The sequence below is a fragment of the Heterodontus francisci genome, chromosome 4, assembly GCF_036365525.1.
Source record: "Heterodontus francisci isolate sHetFra1 chromosome 4, sHetFra1.hap1, whole genome shotgun sequence".
In the NCBI taxonomy this organism is placed as follows: domain Eukaryota; kingdom Metazoa; phylum Chordata; class Chondrichthyes; order Heterodontiformes; family Heterodontidae; genus Heterodontus; species Heterodontus francisci.
Window position 1 is genome coordinate 142,741,777 of NC_090374.1, and position 25,844 is coordinate 142,767,620.

Consider the following 25,844-nt stretch of genomic DNA (forward strand, 5'->3'; position numbering starts at 1 on the left):
AAAAAATTCCAGGAGAGAGAACAATGAAGACGTTCCACGAGTATAGGAAGTACTTTACCATAATTGACGACTTATTAGTTTACAAGGGCATAATTGTTTTTCCTACGTCGATGAGATCCGACATCTTAGAGTTCCCTTTCAGCCTTTGCTTGGTTTAACCGTAACAGGGTTTAATTTTTAAAAACACCGTGTTTTAGCTCCCCCTTAGTGAATCCTTGTTCACCACTTTCCAATTGTAAGGCAAAGAAATCAATTCAGAGAGGCTTTCTTAGATTTTAAACAAGAAAGGTAGAAGTTTATTGATCTTAAACACTAATCCAGTTACCGACTACGAATATGCGATGTGACCACGCTAGCATGCATACTCAATAAACACACATGCAGATAGAGACAAAAAAGTAGAAAAGAATAAAGGGGAAAAGTTTAAGGTAATAAATGGGTTTCTATTTTACCGTCCTTTGAGTTTGCTGTGAAGTCTTTGGTTGCCGATCAGACTTGCAATTTGTTGGGGCCCAGTGCACGCTTCAGCTTGTTTCGAGGTCAGAGTCTTTTCTCTCTTGAGGTTTACGTGTCTTCCATGGGTCCGGTGGCTTGGGAGAAAGCGGGAGAGAGAGGCTACCTTGCTCCAGGTTCCAGTTCCAAACTGCCTTATGTCTTCAAACTGTCCTGTGGCTGGTTCAAAAAAACCCTGGACCAGCCAGTTAGTCATGTGGCCAGTTGGTTTAACCAGTCCTGGCTTTTGTGGATTATATCACCTTAGCAGTCTCTGGAATGCTCTTCCTTACACCTTCAATGTTTGGTGATCAAAACCCATTGTGGGTTAAGTGGACCAGGGAATAGCCTTTTGTCTTCACAAGCATGGTCTGTTAGTATGCAAATGCCCTTCCAGTCAAGTGTCTGGTGATTTCTTTTTAACAAGTCCTTTCTTCACTCCAGCAACAGTTTAAAATCAACGTTCATAAGACAAAATTAATGTGCCTCATTCTTGGCAGGTGGGGAGCCTGCATGACAACTGTCAGACATGCGTGATACAGACACCAGAATAGCGCAAACCACTGTTGACTAACCAATTTCCAACTAGGCCTTGGCAAAGACTAGGCATAGATTTATTCATGTTTGGTGGGAAGTCATATATCATCATTACCGACTACTTTTCCATGTGTATAGAAGTCAGATGATTACATTCTACAACCATCGAGGTAGTTATCAGAATCCTTACGGACATCTGTACAACACATGGGATTCTGGATGAAATATTATCAGCCAACGGACCACAGTTCACGAACAAATGTTTTACCCAGTTTGCCGTGAAGATGGGCTTTCAGCATCTTACGAACTCACCGAGGTAGCCACAGTCAAATGGCGAGACAGAATAAGGTGGGAGAACCATAAAATCTTTACCCAAGAAAAATGAAGATCTTCCTATCTCACTCCTAATTAATCGTTCAAAGCCACTGCTGTGCGGATTATCACCAGCAGAATTACTAATGGGAAGGAAGTTAAGAATACAGCTTCCAGTATTGCCTCAACAATTAATGCCAGGATTGAAGACTCAAGACTACGAGAAGGTTCAAGAAAGAGAAAACTCCTCCTGAAGGAAACAAAGCTGGAATTACAATAGGAGATTTCGAATGAGAAGGTTACGCAAATTAAACAAAGGTCAAAAGGTTTGGATACATGACCTGGAACAGGAAGGTACAGTTAATCCATTAACCTGAGGGCTATCAACGATTGTATGTTATATGAATGAATGAAGGAAACATACGAGGGGAATCAGAGGAATATCATTCCTATTCCGCAAAAGCAACAGCCAGTAATCCATTTGCAAGATACAGATGAAGAGGAACAAATACAAACTGAACTGAATACTATCACCTGTAGAAAGAAAAGCCAAGTCAGCAACTCAGACTTCCTACGAAGACTACTGATCATCCCATACAGACTACAACCAGATCAGGGAGAGTTGTCAAACCTGTGATGAGACTGAATCACAGAATCACAGAATAATACAGTGCAGAAGAGGCCCTTCGGCCCATCGAGTCTGCACCGATGCAATAAAACACGTGACCTGTCTACCTAATCCCATTTGCCAGCACTTGGCCCATAGCCTTGAATGTTATGACGTGCCAAGTGCTCATCCAGGTACTTTTTTAAAGGATATGAAGCAACCTGCCTCTACCATCCTCCCAGGCAGGGCATTCCAGACCGTCACCACCCTCTGGGTAAAAATGTTCTTCCTCAAATCCTCCTTAAACCTTAAACTTGTGACCCCTCGTAACTGACCCTTCAACTAAGGGGAACAGCTGCTCCCTATCCACCCTGTCCATGCCCCTCATAATCTTGTACACCTCGATCAGGTCACCCCTCAGTCTTCTCTGCTCCAGTGAAAACAACCCAAGCCTATCCAACCTCTCTTCATAGCTTAAATGTTCCATCCCAGGCAACATCCTGGTGAATCGCCTCTGCACCCCCTCCAATGCAATTGCATCCTTCCAAAAATGTGGCAACCAGAATTGCACACAGTACTCCAGCTGTCGCCTTACCAAAGTTCTGTACAACTCCAACATGACCTCCCTGCTTTTGTAATCTATGCCTCGATTGATAAAGGCAAGTGTCCCATATGCCTTTTTCACCACCCTATTAACCTGCCCTTCTGCCTTCAGAGATCTATGGACAAACACGCCAAGGTCCCTTTGGTTCCTCAGAACTTCCCAGTGTCAGGCCATTCATTGAATACTTCCATGTCACATTACTCCTTCCAAAGTGTATCACCTCACACTTTTCAGCATTAAATTCCATCTGCCACTTTTCTGCCCATTTGACCATCCCGTCTATATCTTCCTGTGACCTAAGACACTCCACCTCACTGTTAACCACTTGGCCAATCTTTGTGTCATCCACGAACTTACTGATCCTACCCCCCACATAGTCGTTTATATAAATGACAAACAATAGGGGACCCAGCACAGATCCCTGTGGTACGCCACTGGACACTGGCTTCCAGTCACTAAAACAGCCGTCTGTCATCACTCTCTGTCTCCTACAGCTAAGCCAATTTTGAATCCACCTTATCAAGTTACCTTGTATCCCGTGTGCATTTGCTTTCTTGATAAGTCTCCCATGTGGGACCTTGTCAAAGGCTTTGCTGAAATCCATGTAAACTACATCAACTGCACTACCTTCATCTACACACCTGGCCACATGCTCAAAAAATTCAATCAAATTTGTTAGGCATGACTTCCCTCTGACAAAGCCATGCTGACTGTTCCTAATCAAATTTTGCCTCTCCAAGTGGAGATAGATTCTCTCCTTCAGAATTTTCTCCAATAGTTTCCCTACCACTGACGTGAGACTCACTGGTCTGTAGTTCCCTGGCTTATATCTACAACCTTTCTTAAATAGTGGGACCACATTAGCTGTTCTCCAGTCCTCTGGCACCTCCCCTGTGGCCAGAGAGGAATCAAAAATTAGGGTCAGAGCCCCTGAAATCTCTACCCTCGCCTCCCACAGCATCCTGGGACACAAATTGTCCGGACCTGGAGATTTGTCCATTTTAAGCCTTCCAAAACCTCCAATACCTTGTCACTCCCTATGACAATTTGCTCAAGAACCTCACAGTCTCTCTCTCTAAGTTCCATATCGACATCCTCATTCTCTTGGGTGAAGACAGATGTGAAGTATTCGTTCAACACCCTACCAATGTCCTCTGGCTCCACCCACAAATTTCCCCCTTGGTCCCTAATGGGTCCTACTCTTTCCCTGTTTATCCTCTTCCCATTGATATACTTATAGAATATCTTGGGATTTTCCCGACTTTTACCAGCCAGAGCTTTCTCATATCTCCTCTTTGCTCTCCTAATTACTGTCTTAAGCTCCATCCTACACTTTCCGTACTCCATGAATGCTTCCATTGATTTGATCTCCTTGTAATTGCTAAAAGCCTCTCTTTTCCTTCTCATCGTACCTTGAATGTTTCTGGTTATCCATTGTTCTCTGGGCTTGTTGCTCCTACCTATTACCCTGGAGGGAACATGTTGGGCCTGTACCCTCCCCATTTTCTTTTTGAATGGCCCCCACTGCTCTTCTGTAGATTTCTCGACAAGTAACTCTTTCCAGTCTACCTTGGACGGATCCTGCCTCAATTTACTAAATTTCGCTCTCCCCCAATCCAAAATCTGTAAAGACAGAGACTTGTGGGGGGTGGGGGGGGGGGGAGAAAGAGTAGTAGAGAACTCAAAAATGTATATATGTGTTTGGGAAAATGTTGGATAAAGACTTGGGGGGAGATGTAGGATAAGGATGTAAAGACAGTGAGAGACACCCCTCCAACTGTATGAGTGATGATGTAACAATCACACGAGATAGGCTTGAGAAGAAGGTACAGCAGCAAGAAAGGATGCTAGCTTAGGTGGCTTGTGAAGAGTGTATATAGTAACTGTAAATAACAAAGAATTGTTAGTTAACCTTTACCGGAGTCTAAGATTTTCTCTCGAATGCCCAACAGTGCTACTAATACAAACCCAACAACACAATATGGTGGCAACAGTGAAAGCGACCAGGAGAATTTGAAGATCTCCTTATCTTTGGAAGAAACACCAGGGGAATAGCAGAGACATTTAAATATAAATACTGGCCCAGTACAGTAAGAAAACTATTTATCGGCAGAAGAGGCTGTGAAGAGCTCCGCAGTCTCTCAGACCAACACTCTCAACCCCAGTAGCAACAAAGGAGGGTGCTACCAAGTGGGATATTGATGGGAAGACCACTGATGGCCTTGATGGAAGGAGAGGCCTTGGTCGTGATCACCTCTCCTTTTTTTCACTTAAACTTGTTGCAATGTGGCCATGGCTCATTCCCAGACTTTTGTAAAGCTTGTAATTGAAATCTTAAGGACACTTTTGCCATTTTAATAGTATTGCCTCCACCTATGGAGGGCATCCCATTGCAGCACTGATTAATGTTTGCAGTAGTGGGCCCCTTTTATATGGCAGAGATACTATGGTAGCCCATCCTACAGTTGTAACTATAGGTCACCTAGGAAAATGAGTTAGATTCATAGCCACATTAGGGCAGTGAGTAGAATTTCCTGACCCACCCCAGGCAGAAAACTGGAAGGATATCTAAGCTCAAAAATATTATTTCCAGGAATGCACCACAAACTTATAAGGGCAATTAGGGATGAGCAACAAATGCTAGACTTACCAGTGACACCCACATCCCATGAAAGAATAAAAAAAATGAAGGAGTGGTATTGTTTATTTCTTCTTAAAATGAGAACATATGTAAACACTGTCCACTGTTCTTTTTGAAATAATATTTACATTTTTAATCAGTATGCCAAGCCCACCCAGCAAAATCACATTCTAATTCAGCTGGAGAAACAAATTTTGCAGTGTCTATTGCTGTACCACACACTGTCCAGGGAACAAGGGCAGAATGCAAGTCAGTTGGAATCTGTTATTGCAATATGTCAAACCAGCTTAAATTCACAGGATTTAGGCTGGCAGTGTAGCTGGAGTACAAGTACCTCCTACTTTTCAGATTGATTATGATGGAACTGTAATCCTTCGAAATGCAACAGTGCTAATTAAGCCATGTTGCTCGAATGGCAAAATCATGTGAAGCAGTTAATTTCAAGACCATTGCCTATACTAGCTATACAACATAGTCTTGAGAGCCATAGTAAAACAGTCTGACACACAAGTGCCAGGCAATGTCTCTTCTGAAGAAGAAAAACCCAACTAAATCCATCCAAGCTTCTGTGGCACCAACATTATTGCTGAGTCTCGCATCATCATATCTTTGGGGTCTCCACTAAACAGTAGCTTAACTGTACCAATCATATCAACAGTGTGGTTACATAATCCAGGCAGAGGCTGGGCATTATGCAACAAGTGGAATACCTCCTGATCACTTAATGCCTCTCCACAATCTACAAAGCTCAATTCAAGAGTGTGATGAACTACTCACCACTTACTTGAATAGATGCAACCAGAATAATGTTTGAAAATCTCTACATCATCCAGAATAAATTACTCCATCTGCTTTTACCCCTAGCACTGGAATCAATATCTAATCTTCCCACTACTGATGAACTGTGATTGCAGTCTGTAATATCTAGAGTATCCACTAAAACACCTCAGCAAGATTACTTCAACAGTACCCCCTACTTCATAACACTACAGACAAGAGTAGCAATATCAGGGGAACATCATCATGTCCAAGTTCTCCCCAAGTCACATAACGGGTAGAATTTTATGCGGATTTCAGGGACGGGAACAAAGGTGGTAGACAGGGTAGGGGGGAGTGGTGTGAGGGGGACATTAAATCAGGATGGGAGACATCAGACAGGAAGTCCAAGGTGTGACATCCCATCACGATTTCATCGATGGCGGGAAACATGGAGGGCAGAGAGCAGACATCAACGTGGTGGGCAGGCAATTAAGTCCTATTGACAGCAATTTTATTTTTAGTTTTAAATGGGCTTCAGAGCCTCACCTAGTTGACAGAGGCCACATGGAGGCGGGAACTCATTGCTGAATGCAAAGTGAGGCCATCGGGAGAGGCAGTATCAACTGCCAGCAGGATGGGGAAGGGAGGGTACTGGGCATCATCTGAGGAGTGGGGTAAAGGTGCCAGCACTGTGAGGGTACCATAACAGGGGGGCAACGTACAAGTGCCACTTGGTCAGAGGTAACAAGTGGGGGAAGGAAATCATAGAAAGTTTAAAACACAGAAAGAGGTCACTTGACCCATCATGTCTTGCCTGCCGAAAATCGATCCACCTATTATAATCCCACCTTCCAGCATTTGGTCCGAAGCCCTGCAGATTACAGCATTTGAGGTGCATATCCAAACTCCTTTAGAATGAGTTGAGGGTCTCTGCCTCAACTACCCTTTCAGGCAGTGAGTTCCAGACCCCCATCACCCTCTGGGTGAAAAAGCTTTTCCTCATCTCCCCTCTAATTTTTCTACCAGTCACTTTAAATCTACGGCCCCTTGTCACTGACCTCTCTGCTAAGATGAATAAGCCCTTCACCTCCATTCTATCCAGGCCCCTCAAAATTTTGAACATTTTAATCAGATCTCCCCTCAGCCTTCTCTGTTCCAAGGAGAACAACCCCAGCCTATCCAATCTTTCCTCATAGCTGCATTTTTCCTGTCCTGGCAACATCCTCATAAATCTCCTCTGTACCCTCTCTAGTGCAATTACATCCTTTCTGTAATGAGGTGACCAGAACTGCACACAGTACTCAAGTTGTGGCCTAACCAATGAGTTAAACTATTCCAGCAGAACCTCCCTGCTCTTATATTCTATACCTCGGATAATAAAGGAAAGGATTCCAGATGCCTTCTTCACCACCTTATCGATCTATCCTGCTACCTTCAGGGATCTGTGGACATTCACTCCAAGGTCCCTCACTTCCTCTACACTTCTCAGTATTTTCCCATTTATCATGTATTCCTTTGCCTTGTTTGACCTCCCCAAATCATCACCTCACACTTCTCCAGGTTGAGTTCCATTTGTCACTTTTCTGTGCATCTGACCAGACCATCAATATCTTCCTGTAGCCTACGGCTATCCTCCTCGCTATATACCACACGGCCAATCTTTGTGTTGTCTGCAAACTTCTTGATCATGCCCCCTACATTTATGTCCAAATCGTTAATAAATACCACAAAAAGCCGGGGACGCTACTGGAAGCAGCCCTCTAGTCACAAAAACACCCGTCAACAAATTACCCTTTGTTTACTGCCACTAAGCCAATTTTGTATCCACTTTGCTACATTTCCCTGGATCCCATGGGATTTTACTTTTTTAAACAGTCTGCCATGTGGGACCTTGTCAAAAGCCTTGCTAAAAATCTATGTAGACCACATCAACTACACTACTCTCATCTATCTTCCTTGTTACTTCTTCAAAACATTCGATCAAGTTCATCAAACAAGATCTTCCCTTAACAAATCCATGCTGACTATCCTTGATTAACCTGTGCTTTTCTAACTAACAGTTTATCCTGTCTCTTAGAATAGATTTCAATAATTTGCCCACTACTGAGGTTAGACTGATTGGCCTGTAATTATTCAGTCTATCCTTCACTCCCTTTTTAAACAGAGGTACAACGTTAGCAGTTCTTAAATCCTCCGGCATCACACCTGTATCCAGTGAGAACTGGAAAATGATCATCAGACCCTCTGCTATTTCCTCTCTTGCTTCTTTGAACAGCCTAGGGTACATTTTATCTGGCCCTGGTGATTTTCAACTTTCAAGGATGCTAATCCCATTAATACTTCCTCTCTCCCGATGTTTATCACATCCAATACTTCACACTCCTCCTCCTTAGCTACACTATCTGCATCGTACCTCTCTTTAGTGAAGACAGACACAAAGGGCTGTATTTTACATTGGGCAGACGGGAGCTGGCCACTGACGTAAAAGTCGGTGGTGAACCCACTTAGCCTGAGGATCCGTCCCGCATTTTACAGGTCCCCAGGCTTTAACTGTTCCGAGGCGGGACTTTCACCCACTTGACGGAGGAAGTCCCACCTCATTGAGTTGCCGGCCAATCAGCGGGCCAGCAGCACTTAGTCCCAGCAGCTGGGACTGCAGCGCAGCTAACCAAGGAAGATGCCATGGAGCCCAGATCCAAGGTAGGTTTTGGTTGCCTCACTGGGGGTAATTGGTTGTTCGGGGGGAAGGGGGGAGGGGTGTCTTGGGCCCTGGGGGTGTTTGGGGGAGAGGGAGTGGCCCTCAACCGGGCTCCAGCATGCCCACTTGCCACGGGTAAAATCCCCATGGAGGCGGGCGAAGGCCCTTAAGTGGCCGTTAATTAGCAACTTAAGGGCTTTGATTGGCCTGGGCAGGTGGCCCGTTTTTTTGCCCCGCCCCACCGCCTCCGGCTCCATTTTACACCAACCCCCCCGCCACCATCCAGCTCGTTAAAATTCCGGCCAAAGTATTCATTAAGAACCACACCAACATCTTCCACCCCTACACAAAGGTTACCTTTTTGGTCTTTTATGCCCTCTACTCTTTCCTTAGATATCCTTTTGCTCTTAACGTATTGATAAAACATCTTTATGTTCAGCTTGATTTTGCTTGCCAATATTCTTTCATGCCCTCTCTTTGTTTTCCTAATTTCCTTTTTGATTTCACCCCTCCACTTTCTATACTCCTCTCGGCTTCCTGTAGTATTGAGTTCTCGGTGTCAGACATAAGCTTTCCTTTTCTGCCTTACCTTACCCTGCAGGCTCGTTGGCATCAATGGAGCTCTAGATTTGGCCGTCTCACCCTTTTTCTTTGTGGGAAGATGTTTACTCTGAACCCCTTGAATCTCCCCTTTGAATGCCTCCCACTGTTATGACACTGATTTACCTTCAAGCAGCTGTTTGCCTTCCACTTTCACTAAATCACTCCTCAGTTTAGTAAAATTGGCCTTGCCCCAATTGAGAACTCTAACTGCTGTTCCATCTCTGTCCTTTTCCATAATTATGTAAAAATTGACTGAATTATGATCACTACCACCAAAATGCTCTCCCACTGCCACTCCTTCCACCTGTCCATCTTCATTTCCTAAAACTAAATCTAAAACGGCACCCTCTCGTGTTGGCCTTGCTGCATACTGGGCAAAAAAGTTCTCCTCACTGCACTTCAAGAATTCTGCTCTCTCAATTCCTTTCACATTAAAACTATCCCAGTTAATATTGGAGTAGTTAAGATCCCCTACCATTACTGCCCTATTGTTATTGCATTTCTTAGAGATTTGCCTACATATCTGCTCTTCTATCTCCCTCTGACAGTTTGGGGGTCTATAGTACACTCCCAGCAGTGCGATTGCCCTTTATTTGTTCCTTAGCTAAATCCAAATAGCCTCTTTTGATGAACCTTCCAACATATCATCCCTCCTCACAGCTGTTTTTGTTTCTTTGACCAAAATTGCCACTCCCCCTCCTTTCTTATCCCTCTCCCTATCACGTCTGAAAACCCTGTATCCGGGAATGTTGAGCTGCCATTCCTGTCCTTCCTTAAGCCATGTTTCTGTAATAGCTATGATATCATACTGCTACATTTCTATATGTGCCCTCAACTCATCTGCTTTATTTGACATACTCCTTGCATTGAAATAGATACCCTTGAGCACTGCCAAACTTTTTATTTTTTAGCGTGAACTCCTATGCGGTGCACCCCCTGCACTGTCAGCTGAAGTGGAGGTAGGTTGCTGACCTTGCTGCCCCTCGATGAAGGATGGCCTTGACCGTCATCCTCTGGGTGCCTTAGACCCGGCAGGGTGAGGGTCTCCTGCAAAGAAGCAGTACCACCTCCTGTCGTCAGAGATGAAGGACAATTTGGCATCACTGGCCGAGGGACAGAGCAACTGCTTCTCACACCAGGAGCACTCTGAGAGGAGCCCCCAGTTGTGGGATGCAGCTGCTCCTCTTCCCTTACAAGGCAGACTTCTGCCTCCCTGCTTGCCTGAGAGGGTGAAGGATCTGGTGGAGATTCCGGGTCCCCTGGCCCTGTCTCGCCTTGCCACTACTGCCTTGAGCTCATGGTCAAGTCGAGGGTATGCAGGCCTGCCTGAATATCCTACAGACATTGTGGATAGGGTAGCACCCAAGGCCTGGATGGACTCCTCCATCGTCCATGTTTGGGCAACCATAGCCTCTGGCATCACTGTCAGATGAGGCCTCACCTCTCGCTGCAGCTGCAGCATTTCCCGTGATGTTGGCGACACCAGAGGCATGTCATGAGCTGGGGACTCAGCATGGGCCTGGCCTCCGACTGTCAAAGGCCTGGACTGTCATAGTCTCCATCAGGTGCGCAGGGGCTCCTGTGCTGTGTCCACACAGTTGTGTGCCTGAATCTAAACGTGACGTGAGGGTATTTGCGCTGGTGGAGGGTGGAGGATATGAGGTGACAATGCACCCTCTGAGGCTCTGTCCTCGCCCTCAAATGTAGCAGGCACTCCCACAGACTCAGAGGCTCTTAGTGGATGTTCTGCATGACCTGCATGAGAGAACAGAGACACTGAATGGTCAAAGGCCTCCCCTCCAACATAGCAAACACCCCCAACATAAGAGACCCCATGGGCATGAGATGCCTCATGAGCAGCATGGCTCCATCGCTGCAGATGCAGCCTTTTTTTTAAAATTCCTTAGTGGGATGTGGGCATCCCTGACAAGGCCAGTATTTATTGCCCATCCCTAATTGCCCTTGAGAAGGTGATAGTGAGCTGCCTTCTTGAACCACTACAGTCCATCTGGTGCAGGTACATTCACAGTGCTGTTAGGGAGGGAGTTCCAAGATTTTGATCCAGCAACGATGAGGGAAAGATGCTATATTTCTAAGTCAGGATGGTGAATGACTTGGAGAGGAACTTGCAGATGGATGTGTTCCCATGCATCTGTTGTCCTTGTCCTTCTCATTGGAAGAGCTTGCAGGATTGGAAGGTGCTGTTGACAGAGGCAAGGTGCGTTGCTGCAGTGCATCTTGTATATGCTACATACTGCTGCCACTGTGTGTTGTTGATGAAAGGTGTGAATGTTTAAGGAGGTGGATGGGGTGCCAAACAAGCGGGCTTCTTTGTCCTGGAAGGTCGAGCTTCCTGAGTGTTGTTGGAGCTACACCCATCCAGGCAAGCAGAGAGTATTCCATCACACTCCTGACTTGTGCTTTGTAGATGGTGGACAGACACTGAGGAGTCAGGAGGTGGGCTACTTGCCGCAGAATTCCCAGCCTCTGACCTGCTCTTGTAGCCACATATTTATGTGGCTGCTCCAGTTCAGCTTCTGGTCAACAGTAACTCCCAGGGTGTTGGTAGTGGGGGATTCAGCAATCGTAATGCCTTTGAATGTCAAGGGGAGATGGTTAGATTCCCTCTTATTGAAGATCATCATTGCCTGGCACTTGTGTAGCACGAATGTTATTTGCCACTTATCAGCCCAAGCCTGAATATTGTCCCGGTCTTGCTGTATCTGAGGAGTTGTGAATGGTACTGAACATAGCACAATCATCAGCGAACATTCCCACTTCTGACCTTATGATGGAGGGAAGATCATTGATGAAGCAGCTGAAGATGGTTGGGTCTAGGACACTACCCTGAGGAACTCCTGCAGCAATGTCCTGGGACTGAGATGATTGACCTCCAACAAGAACAACCATCTTCCTTTGTGCTAGGTATGACTCCAACCAGTGGAAGGTTTTCCCCCTGATTCCCATTGACATCAGTTTGGCTAGGGCTCCTTGAGGCCACTCTCGGTCAAATGTTGCCTTGATATCCAGGGTAATCACTCTAACCTCACCTCTTGAGTTCAACTCTTTTGTCCACATTTGGACCAATGCCCATACCTTGTGCCCGATAGCAACCTTACTCATTGTCTTGGGAAAATGCCCCTGTCTCTCCATCCACAACGCAACATCCATCCTGCATCCATACCAGCTCCATGGCTTCTTCCTCCATTGGGCTCAGGACATGGAGATTTGGCTGTCCACCACCAGTCTTGGCCCCTTCTCTGCAATTGTGTGCTATCTTCTCTTGCAGCCACAAGGATGACTGCTGTTGGTCACCTAACGGACAATCCCAAGACATATGCATTTGGTGGTCCAGCTATTACTAATGGAGACACAACGATGCCTCCTGCATTTGTCCCCTTTCCAAGGACTTTGTGAGGGTCTTAGTAGGACTAAGAGGAAGAGCAGGCAGGGAGATGTGGCTGAGCACAGCGGGACTGGTGGTCTGAAGTGCATTTGTTTCAATGCGAGAAGTATAACAGGTAAGACAGATGAACTTAGAGCTTGGATTAGTACTTGGAAATATGATGTTGTTGCTATTACAGAGACTTGGTTGAGGGAAGGGCAGGATTGGCAGCTAAATGTTCCAGGCTTTAGAAGCTTTAGGCAGGATAGAGGGGGATGTAAAAGAGGTGGGGGAGTTGCATTACTGGTTAAGGAGAATATCACAGCTGTACTGCGGGAGGACACCTCAGAGGGGTCATGCAGCGAGGCAATATGGGTGGAGCTCAGGAATAGGAAAGGTGCAGTCACGATGTTGGGGGTTTACTACAGGCCTCCCAACAGCCAGCGGGAGGTAGAGGAGCAGATATGTAGACAGATTTTGGAAAGATGTAAAGGTAACAGGGTTGTAGTGGTGGGTGATTTTAACTTCCCCAATATTGACTGGGACTCAGTGCTAGGGGCTTGGATGGGGCAGAATTTGTGAGGAGCATCCAGGAGGGCTTCTTGAAACAGTATGTAGATAGTCCAACTAGGGATGGGGCCATTCTGGACCTGGTATTGGGGAATGAGCCCGGCCGGGTGGTCGATGTTTCAGTGGGGGAGCATTTCGGGAGCAGTGACCATAATTCCATAAGTTTTAAGGTACTTGTGGATAAGGATAAGAGTAGTCCTCGGGTGAAGGTGCTAAATTGGGGGAAGGCTAATTATAACAATATTAGGCAGGAACTGAAGAATTTAGATTGGAGGTGGCTGTTTGAGGGTAAATCAACATCTGACATGGGGGAGTCTTTCAAACGTCAACTGAGTAGAATCCAGGACCAGCATGTTCCTGTGAGGAAGAAAGACAAGTTTGGCAAGTTTCGGGGAGCTTGGATAACACGGGATATTGTGAGCCTAGTCAAAAAGAAAAAGGAAGCATTTGTAAGGGCTGGAAGGCTAGGAACAGATGAAGCACTTGAGGAGTATAAAGACAGTAGGAAGGAACTTCAGCAAGGAGTTAGGAGGGCTAAAAGGGGTCATGAAAAGTCATTGGCAAACAGGATTAAGGAAAATCCCAAGGCTTTTTATACATATATAAAGAGCAAGAGGGTAACCAGGGAAAGAGTTGGCCCACTCAAGGACAGAGATGGGAATCTGTGTGTGGAGCCAGAGGAAATGGGCGAGGTGCTCAATGAGTACTTTGCATCAGTATTCACCAAAGAGAAGGACTTGGTGGATGATGAGCCTAGGGAAGGGAGTGCAGATAGTCTCAGTCATCTCATTATCAAAAAGGAGGAGGTGTTGGGTGTCTTGCAAAGCATTAAGGTAGATAAGTCCCCAGGGCATGATGGGATCTACCCTAGAATACTGAGGGAGGCAAGAGAAGAAATTGCTGGGTCCTTGACAGAAATCTTTGCATCCTCATTGGCTACAGGTGAGGTCCCAGAGGACTGGAGAATAGCCAATATTGTTCCTTTGTTTAAGAAGGGTGGCAAGGAAAATCCAGGAAATTATAGGCCAGTGAGCCTTACGTCAGTGGTAGGGAAACTATTGGAGAGGATTCTTCGGGACAGGATTTACTCCCATTTGGAAACAAACAAACTTATTAGCGAGAGACAGCATGGTTTTGTGAAGGGGAGGTCGTGTCTTACTAATTTGATTGAGTTTTTTGAGGAAGTGACGAAGATGATTGATGAAGGAAGGGCAGTGGATGTTGTCTAAATGGATTTTAGTAAAGCCTTTGACAAGGTCCCGCATGGCAGACTGGTACAAAAGGTGAAGTCACACGGGATCAGAGGTGAGCTGGAAAGATGGATACAGAACGGGCTCAGTCATAGAAGACAGAGGGTATCAGTGGATGGGTGTTTTTCTGAATGGAGGGATGTGACTAGTGGTGTTCCGCAGGGATCAGTGCTGGGACCTTTGCTGTTTGTAGTATATATAAATGATTTGGAGGAAAATGTAGCTGGTCTGATTAGTAAGTTTGCGGGCAACACAAAGGTTGGTGGAGTTGCGGATAATGATAAGGATTGTCAGAGGATACAGCAGGATATAGATCAGTTGGAGACTTGGGCGGAGAAATGGCAGATGGAGTTTAATCCGGACAAATGTGAGGTAATGCATTTTGGAAGGTCTAATGCAGGTGGGAAGTATACAGTAAATGGCAGAACCCTTAGGAGTATTGACAGGCAGAGAGATCTGGGCGTACAGGTCCACAGGTCACTGAAAGTGGCAACACAGGTGGATAAGGAGTCAAGAAGGCATACGGCATGCTTGCCTTCATCGGTTGGGGCATAGAGTATAAAAATTGGCAAGCCATGTTGCAGCTGTACAGAACCTTAGTTAGGCCACACTTAGAATATTGCGTGCAATTCTGGTCGCCACACTACCAGAAGAACGTGAAGGCTTTGGAGAGGGTACAGAGGAGGTTTACCAGGATGTTGCCTGGTCTGGAGGGCATTAGCTATGAGGAGAGTTTGGAAAAACTCGGATTGTTTTCACTGGAACGACGGAGGTGGAGGGGCGACATGATAGAGGTTTACAAAGTTATGAGCGGCATGGACAGAGTGGATAGTCAGAAGCTTTTTCCCAGGGTGGAAGAGTCAGTTACTAGGGGACATAGGTTTAAGGTGCGAAGGGCAAAGTTTAGAGGGGATGTGCGAGGCAAGTTTTTTACACAGAGGGTAGTGAGTGCCTGGAACTTGCTGCCAGGGGAGGTTGTGGAAGCAGATACGATAGCGACGTTTAAGAGACATCTTGACAAATATATGAATGGGAAGGGAATAGAGGGATATGGGCCCCGGAAGTGCAAAAGGTTTTTGTTTAGGCAGGCATCAAGATCGGCGCAGGCTTGGAGGGCCGAATGGTCTGTTCCTGTGCTGTACTGTTCTTTGTTCTTTGTTCTTTGTCTCCCCTTACAAAAGACCGCCTTTCAGCACCATGTTGCCATGCCTCAGCCAGCTTGTCTTTATGCCCTGACCCCTTGCCCAGGTCTGCATGGCACTCCCTCTTGACCCAGTGCATCCTCCTTCTCTGACAAATGGAAGGCCCAAGAGTTCAAGAGTTTCTGAGGTACTCACTTTCATTGCCCCAATGAGGTCATTGAGCTGCTTGTGGCACTGGACCCAGGTCCTTGGGGTGACCCCCTGGCTGCTGACCTCCTCTGCTATCTGCAGCCAGGCTTGCTTGATCAGGTGCCCAGCTCTGCTCCTCCTGTCCTTAGGGAAGAGGACCTCCTGTCTTTCCCTGTCAGTCTGTAACAGGACCTGCAGGGAGGCATCACTAAAGCATGGGGCCACCTGGGGTCTTCCTCCTGCCATCATTGTGCAGACTTTCTCCACTTAAGAAATCCCTTTCCTTGAATGCAAGGTGGCAGCTCTTTAAATATGCTGCCAGGACCTGACACAAAGTCAGCTAATGCCAGCATCTCCACCTCCGCCCCCACCACCATCCACTGCATTGGATGGCCCCCGCGCTCCAGTCAACTTAATTGGCTGGCCGCCACTTAATCTTGTGGGGCTGGCCGCTTGTGGTCCCGATGTAAGCCGCACCTGCTTCCAGTCCTGACGTTGTGTTCTGCGGCTCCAACATAAAATTCGGCCCAGTATGTTGTTTTGAACATATATCACTACTTTTTTGCTGTTGCTGGGCCAAAATTCTGATATTCTCTAGTCAACCATTGTGGAAGCACCATCATGACAATGACTGAAGCAGTTCAGAAATAGGTCCTCCACCACATTGCTCAGGACAGCTAGGTTGGGCAATAAACATGATATTGCCAGCATCGCCAACAAACTGGGAACAACTAAAAGTAATTGTCAGTTTTAAACCATGCTTAATTTTGTTTTGCATATTCACTAACTCAGCCCGGTAGTACCAACGAAATTCCTCCTTTGGAAAGAGTGAACTTTGAAGTCTCTGGCAGGCCATTATTTCATTGCTGCAATGAAACACAGACATTTTTTTCATCCTCTTTTTTAAGTTCTACAATTTTTTCAGCACTTCCAATTTTGTCAGCTCTGGGACTATCCAAATTTCTCAGAATCAGGGTAGCTGACCTAAGATCAATAAACCAAGTACATTCAAGTCATTTTCAGACATTTACACCCTGAATCTCATGACAATATAGGGAAACTAATGGACTCTGAACACAGACTGACAATAAAAACAGAATATGTTGGAAATAGTCAGCAGGTCAGGCAGCATCTGTGGAGAGAGAAACAGTATTAAGTTTTCAGGTCGATAACCTTTCATCAAACTGAAACGTTAGCTCTGCTTCTCTCTCCACAGATGCTGGCCTGACCTGTTGAGTATTTCCAGCATTTTCTGTTTTTATTTTAGATTTCCAGCATCTGCAGCATTTTGCTTTTGTAGATAATGACAATAATAAATACTCATCACTAGCATATAACAACAATGTGTTGGGAACAGCAATGCGATGAAGCCTTTGACAACTTTGGAAAAGCAATGCTGGTCGACATGACATAGAAACAGTGGAAGGTTCTCCTGTTGAGAATGGAATCATACACCAACTCGGCTTTCTGACAAGCTTCAGTTTTCTGCCCATTTATAACTCCCACCATCGCCCTGCCTCTCCAGTGCTGCCGATTTCCAGGAAACCCCCATTCCAATGCTGTCAATCTCCAGGATCTCCCTTCCAGTGGTGCCAATCTCCAAACATACCCCACACTTACAGTGCTGCCAATCTCCAGTTCTGCCAAACCCCAGGGCACTCCCCCAAGACTACCAAAGATCAATTCAGCCTCCAAGTACTGCTGAATAATAATATATCTGTCATACCAGCTATGTAAAATAATAAGGGATAAAAGGGATAAAATTACTTAAATAAGTAATGGAATATACATAAAATAAAGGCCACTCATTAGTGGTTTTCACAGAATAAAGGAAAAGGCAGAATTTGATCCCAAAAGTGCTGTTAAAAGTCTCAGAATACCACATAATGTAATGTAAATTAATGGTCTTGTGCTGTATCTGGGGTAGCACCGCAACTGTTATAAAATGAGGTACCTTCCAACTCACTATGAGCAACGTCACAGGAGAGTTGTTGGTATTACGTAGAATATCATTAAAAATCTCTCCATATGCACTTTCTGCCCATGAACCTTCCATCACATTGTCAAAATTTATGAGTAATGTTTTATCAAATTTAATACCATAAATCACTATCTAAACATTTATAATGAGAAATGCTTTGAAAGATATGTAACACTTTATATAATAAGAAAAGCCAATCTTCCTGTCATGCTGTTGTTGTAAGTCCCTCACCACTAATGGTGCTATGGTGTGAGTCATCAGATTCATCCATAATTTTCATTTTCTGTAACAATTTATGCTACAGTTTCTGCCTTTCAATTTTTACATTTTTTACACTTCCCCCGAAAGATTTTTTTTACATCATTCATTGCCTCATTCTTGACCCCTTCTTCCAATTCCTGCTTCTCTATTTCCCGCTCTTCCAACCAGCTACAGCTCCACTATACTTCTCCACAATCGGGTTGATTTTCTCACCCTCCTCCCTATTTACTGCCTGTTCTTTTCCAGCCAAGCTACCATCCAACCCACCATGATGGATCATCGTTGGGCCCAAGGCCTTTTGCCTACCAATTACCAGCCTAGGCCATGTTCTTTCTCCTTGATGCCCATGATTTGGTGCCACCTACAGGCTTGATTAGTGATCGTCACCTGTAAGCTGGCACTTTAATTCTCAAAGCGCTATGAAAGCTGGTATGTATTACAAGCGCTCAATGCCCTTTCAGAACTGAACTGCTGTTTTACTGGCACAGATCATAGATCAGACCTCAGAACGCTGTGGGAGTGAAGCAGGTAGCAGGGAACAGAGCAAGCAGGCTGGGGCCTACAAATAGCAGGCAGAAGGACCTGCCGTGATGCGGGACCACTATGCACAGCTGGATGTGAGCCCATAAATTGAATTGGAACGAACAGAAGATAAAATAAAGTGAAATCGTGTCAGTCTCTGACACTTATTAGAGATATATAAGACCCATTAACTAATCTTGTTGTTGTCTCAATGCTATCTTATTGTGTGTGTATATATTTGACATGAAAAGTTGGGTAAGACCAATGTACATTTTTTAATAACCTTGTAATTCAGCCATTGTGAACACCAACATAACACGTTCTATCTTTGTACAAAATATCCATTTTCGAAATGCAGCAGTTTGTTGGTGTGCTAGGCAGGAGCTTTGTGACTTTTGTTTCCCTGTGGTGGGGCTAAGGACAGGTCAGACAAAAGTGATGAGGCAGAAAAAAACAACAGCATTAATTCCCAACACGTGCCGGTAAAACTGCACAAAGGACTCACTAAGGGTGTTACATACAGAACCAGCTGCAAGCAAATTCAAAATATTGATGGCTCAACAATCTGCTGGGCAATAAGAAGGAAAAAAATAAATCAACACTTTAAAACAAGTACCTTCCTGATTCCAAACATTTCACCACAACAATTTTAGCTTACTCTTTGACATGAAATGCCAGTAAAAAAACAACTTTCCTCTCATCACTTGATAAAATGTGCAACCTTAATTTCAAATTCTCTACCATCCTTTTAATACAAAGCACATGATTTCTTTCCCCACCCCAACATGAACACATACAAATTTCATTCCATAGACTATATCAGTAAAATGTAATTTATTGTGGAGTAAAAACATTAGTTGACACATTTTATTTTATCACTATTCAAATGATAATCAGGTGTTTTCAATTCTATTCCAGCTTCTGTCTGTAGTTTGTCTGCCTATAATAAGCCACCATACAGCTGACCAATAGCCTATCACAGGATTCCTTCCTTGCCAATTCATCCATGACTTGTTAATATTGTTCTGTAATGGCTGACAGTTCGGTCTGAGGTGGGATGGGCCTAACTGACAATTCCTCCTCTCTCTTTTCCTAATGTGGTGTATTCCACTTTACCCAGCTGTGTCAGTGAAATACAGCTGCTGCAGATAGCAGAATAACTATTGATCCACTGGATTTATTATTTGCCTTGTAGGCACAGAAGGTGCATTCTAAAAACCTCTATAAATTTTGTAAAACTCAGATTTTCTGACTGATATCATTTTAATCCTGTCACAACACATAAAATACCCTGATTGGAACATTTGGGCTAACAGGCTTTTTTAATAAGATATTTCAGATTTGAACACTGGAAAACAATTTAAACAAAATCTGCTTTTGCATTGGCACTGATTTAATTCGGAATCTGGGAGACCAGCATCTATAGGTTAGCACCAGATATTTATTCTATGAAATCCAGCTACTTCATCCAGGCAAGGACTTCTGGATTGATGAGAAACTGGACCTTTAGTCTGATATCATGCATACCGATCACTCACATTTGATATGGACAGTCATTGGGGTTGATTTTCCATGGGGATTCTCTTCCATGTCCACTGTAGATTTGGAGAAAGAGCTTCAGAAAACTTGGGAAAACATCAAAATTGTTGTTTATGTCATTTTCTCTGAGCCTTCCGTGGCACTTTACGCCGAAATGAAGAGGGATGAGCTCAAGAGCCCAATATTCTGTGTTCATCAATGAAAATTGGCACACATCATCTGTCCCCCCACCGCCTCAATATGGTTTCAGGGTTCCCATCCAAATCCTGTGTTGCTGCTGCTGCTGTACACTGAAGTGTCTGATCATGGCTGTACATTGTGGGTGAGAATTCTCAGAAAATCACTACCCACAATATGAAGTAACGTTCTATCACGTTGGCCCATGGCAGCAATAACAAAATGATAAGATCAACAAAGTAGCGGAGAGAAAGAAGAACCTGCAGAGACACTGAGGGAGTAGGGGGGGAAAGTGGAGGACTGACTGAGATAGAACGCTAGCATGAAATGCAGAGGGAGAAAAGAGTACTAGCATAAATTTGGGTGAAACAACAGTGCCAGGACAGATGATGGGAAACAGCACGCGTGCATGAATTGGGGGATGGCAAAAAAAACTGCCAAAAGTGGGGCGTAGACAAACAACAGTACCAACACAGACTGAGGGAGCGGAAGGAGGGTTCTATCATGAACTGGGGAAGAGAGGAAAGAAGGTGAATTGGACAGGGAAATGGCAGCCAGTATGAGTTGGGAGGATTGAAGGAAATTCAATACCTCTGTGAATTGAGTGTGGGATTGAAATGGATGCAGTGAACTGGATCCAGACGGGGGAAAATGTCAATGTGCACTGTGGTGTGGGGAAGTTGCAGAGGAAAAGCTATTCTTGAGATAATGTTTGGGGGAATGATGATCTGTTGAAAACTCAAATACAACTGAAAAAAAAAATTATAGGCTGGGAGTTTCCTTGAAGATGTTCCTGCTGGACTGCTGTAACTTCGTTGGAAGTGTAGTAGAAACCTTTTTTATTTGTGTAAAATGCACCAAATAAGGTGGTAAACACCCCCCAAACATAAATCTTATGCCCTCCACACTTGTATCTCCCATGAGGCTTTCACCTTGAGCTCAATTTTCTTTTCCCAGTACAAGTGAAGGAACATTGGGCATGCCCACAGTTGAGTGTATATGTCCTTATCCTCCTGCACTTTCAGTATAATTATTTGTTTTTAAGTAGTTTTTTTTATGAATTGTGAGATTTTTGCATATCATGGTTGAGCTTTTTACAGTTTTTTGTGTGATCTATATGGCACTTAGTGACAGAAATACCAGAAGCCAACCCAGAGACACTGCTTTCCCAGCAACATAAAAGCTATCTAAGTTTTATTGGTTGAATTGGACTGGTCCCAACATATATAAAATGAATTGTGAATGTAAGTTGTGAATAAAAATTGAGAACATGAAGAAAAAATAAGGCAAGTCCAGCCTTCTCTTAAAATAATTGTGTTCAGTTGGGTTTTGTTCTCAATTCATCAAAGCACATCATAGAATCAGAATCACAGAATTGTTACAGTGCAGAAGGAGGCCATTCAGCCCATCATGTCTGCACTGGCTCTCCAAAAGAGCAATTCCCTCAGTTCCATTCCCTGCACATTCTTCCTTTTCATAAAACTGTCTAATTCCCTTTTGAATGCTTCAGTTGAACCTGCCTCCACCATGTTCTCAGGCAGTGCATTCCAGACCTTAACCACTCACTGTGTGAAAAAGATTTTCCTCATGTCACTTTTGCTTCTCTTAACAAATACTTTAAATCTGTGCCCTCTCATTCTCGATCCTTTCACGAGTGGGAACAGTTTCTCTCTATCTACTCTGTCCAGACCCTTCATGATTTTGAATACCTCTACCAAATCACCTCTCAGCCTTCTCTTCTCCAAGAAAAATAGTCCGAACTTCTCCAGTCTATCTTCATAACTGAAATTCCTCATCCCTGGAACCATTCTCGTGAATCTTTTCTGTATTCTCTCCTATGCCCTCACGTCTTTCCTAAAGTGCGGCGCCCAGAACTGGACGCAATACTCCAGTTGAGGTCGAACTAGTGCCTTATACAAGTTCAACGTAACTTTCTTGCTCTTGTATGCTATGCCCCTATTAATAAAGCCCAGGATACTGTATGCTTTATTAACTGCTCTCTCAACCTGTCCTGCCACCTTCAATGAATTATGCACATATAAACCAAGGTCCCTCTGCTCCTGCAACCCCTTTAGAATTGTACTCTTTATTCTATGTTGTCTCTCCATGTTCTTCCTACCAAAATTAATCACTTCACATTTCTCTGCATTGAACTTCATTTGTCACCTGTCTGCCCATTCTACCAACTTGTCTATGTCATTTTGAAGTTCTACACTGTCCTGCTCACAGTTCACAATGCTTCCAAGTTTCGTATCATCTGCAAACTTTGAAATTGTGCCCTGTACACCAAGGTCTAGGTCATTAATATATATCAGGAAAAGCAAGGGTCCCAAAGCTGATCCCCGGGAACTCCACTACAAACCTTCCTCCAGCCCGAAAAACATCCATTAACCACTACTCTTTGTTTCCTGTCACTCAGCCAATTTTGTATCCATGTTGCTACCGTCCCTTTTATTCCATGAGCTACAAGTTTGCTCACATGTCTGTTGCATGGCATTGTATCAAGTGCCTTTTGAAAGTCCATTACACCACATCAACAGCGTTGCCCTCATCAACTCTCTGTTACCTCCTCAAAAAAACTCCAGCAAGTTAGTTAAATATACTTTTCCCTTAAGAAATCCATGCTGGCTTTCCTTAATTAACTCAGCTTTGTCCATGTAACTATTGATTTTGTCCCAAATAATTTTTTCTAGAAGTTTTCCCACCACTGAAGTTAAACTGACTGGCTTGTAGTTGCTGGGCTTATCTTTACACCCTTTTTTGAACAAGGGTGTGCTGTTTGCAATTCTCCAGTTCTCTGGTACAATCCCAGAGTCTAAGGAAGACTGAAAAATTATGGCCAGTGCCTCTGCGATTTCCACCCTCACTTCCCTCAGTATCCTTGGTTGCATCTCATCTGTTCCTGATGTTTTAATCAATTTAAGTACAGACAGCCGATCTAATACTTCCTCTTTATCAATTTTAAACCCCTCTCATGTCTGACTTACCTCCTTTTCAACATTGCTTGGGTTGCATCTTCTTCCTTAATAAAGACAAATGCAAAATATTAATTTAATACCTCAGCTATACCCTCTGCCTCCAAGTGTAAATCCCCTTTCTGGTCCTTAATTGGCCCCACTCCTCCTTTTACCACCATTTTACTATTTATATGTCTATAGAAAACTTTCGGAATTCCCTTAATGCTAGCTGCCAGTCTCTTTTCTTGCTCTCTCTTTGCTTTTCTAATTTGCTTTTTCACTTCCCCTCTGGACCTTCTATATTCAGCCTGGTTCTCAATAGTATTTTCCACCTGGCATCTGCCATAAGCACACCTTTTCTTCTTTATCTTAATCTCTATCTCTTTTTTCAGCCAGGAAGCTCTGGATTTGTTTGCCCTATTTTTCCACTTCGAGGGAACATATATTGACTGTGCCCGAACTATCTCTTCTTTGAAGGTAGGCCATTGTTCATCCTGCCAGCTTTTGACTCCAATCTATTTGCCCCAGCTCCATTCTTATCCCATTGAAGCTGCTCTTCTACTGATATTTGATCCACGTGGCCCACCTCATTTCCAAGAAACAGGTCTAGCAGTGCCTCCTTTCTTGTTGGACTAGCAACATACTGTTGTAGAAAATTTTCCTGAACACACTCTAGGAACTCTTGCCCTTCACTGCCCTTTACACTACTATTATCCCAGTCTATGGATAATTAAAGTTCCCCATTATAACTACCCTATAATTTTTGCACCTCTCTGATTTGTTCCTCCACATCCTTTCCATGAGCTGGTGGCCTTTAGACAACACCGAGCAATGTAACTGCACCTTTTTTGTTCCTAAGCTCTAGCCAAATTGATTCTGTCCTCGACCCCTCTGGGACATTCTTTTTCACCAGCACTGCAATGCTCTCCTTAATCCTCAATACTGTCACCCCTCCCCCTTTTTTCCCTTTCCTATCTTTCCTGAACACCTTGTATCCAGGAATATTTAATACCCAATCCTGCCCTTCTTTGAGCCAGGTCTCTGTCATAGCCACAACATCATATTTCACATGGCAATCTGTGCCTGTACCTCTCCAGTCTTATTAACCACACTCCATGCATTCACATACGTGCACATTAACCCTGATTCAGACTTTATTACTTTCTCCCTTACCCTGACCCCATGACATGATTAAAGGAGGATTAAGAGTTTGATCATGTTTGGTTGGTTAAAATCAAAATGAAGTTAATATCCAGGTTGAGCCTGGACCCCTCATCCTCTGGTTGTTCGACAGGATATTGTGATAAAGATTATCGATAGATCCAACAAAATTGAAATCTTGACAAGGCGGACGGGGGTGTAACTTATTAGTCCAGAATTTGCTGGCAAAATGATGATGAGTTTAATGCGCATGCCACTATTAGAGTGTAAATAACTCAGCAATTTGTGATGAAGCAGAGATGTACTGTTAGTTGCGAATTGCCACGAATTGTGGCACAATTTGTGCTGATTTGCCATTAGGTTCACAAAGACAAAAGATTGCCATTCATTTCTCCATCTGTTTCAAGAAACTACTGCATTTGCACTGTTAAAAACAAATTAAATTTGCTGCAGGAAGTTAGGGCTTCTTTTTAATGACGTAAGGACCCTTTAACGATGAGATTATTGTTCCTGCAATGCCACTCAAATTTGGAGGCTGAGAAACTATGCAGTCTTATTTCTGCAAGCAGTGGATTATTCCTAGAGGATTTTAAAATGTAAAATTTTGAATTTTCCTCTTACTTCCTTTGTCTCTTTTTTTCGCTTAGTCCAATCTTTCTCTCCCTTTTTATTTTTTTTTTGTATCTAATTCTACTCTAATTCACCCTAATTCTTTCTCTGTTCTTCCTCTGCGTCTTTCTCTATGCTTAACTCTCATTGGTTCAGGAGATATATTGCTAGATACGTTATTCACAGATCTCCCAGATGACATGTAATCAGCTTGCTCTTCCAACAATTTGTGGTGCAAAAATTTTGCGAGCTGAAGGATCCAGCAAATTTTGGGACATTATTCATAAGGCATGTAGACCATAATGAGAGTCTTGGGTGGGATCAGACTACTACCATGATGTAATTTCTGACTGCAATTATCTGCTACAACAGTAGCAGTAAGAGGAGAACCTAAAACATGTGGATCACTCAACAAAGAGATTCATCACATCATTACATTGTCTATTAAAATAAACTTGCAATGAGGCAGGAAAGCTATAATATATGAGTTACTCTAAGTTGTTTACTTTTGCTTTACTATATATTATTGTCTGGCCCATGTGCAATATTAAACTGGTAATAAAGGTCAGATTAAATTGTCGAAATTAGAATGTATAGCTTGTTTAATTTTACTGGAACAAAGATATCTCAGGACCCATTTTGATCATAAAGCTGTGTAATGAATATCCACACCTTAATGTGATAAACATCCGCACTTTCATACTTTAAAAAGGATGTGATAATTAATCTTCCAATTTCAACAGCTGCACAGCCACGCAACTTGCTATGCTATTTCTGATACACAAAAATAAATCTCGGCTTAAAGGTACGCTACACCATGAAGTTAGGAAGCCGTAAAACAAAATAAT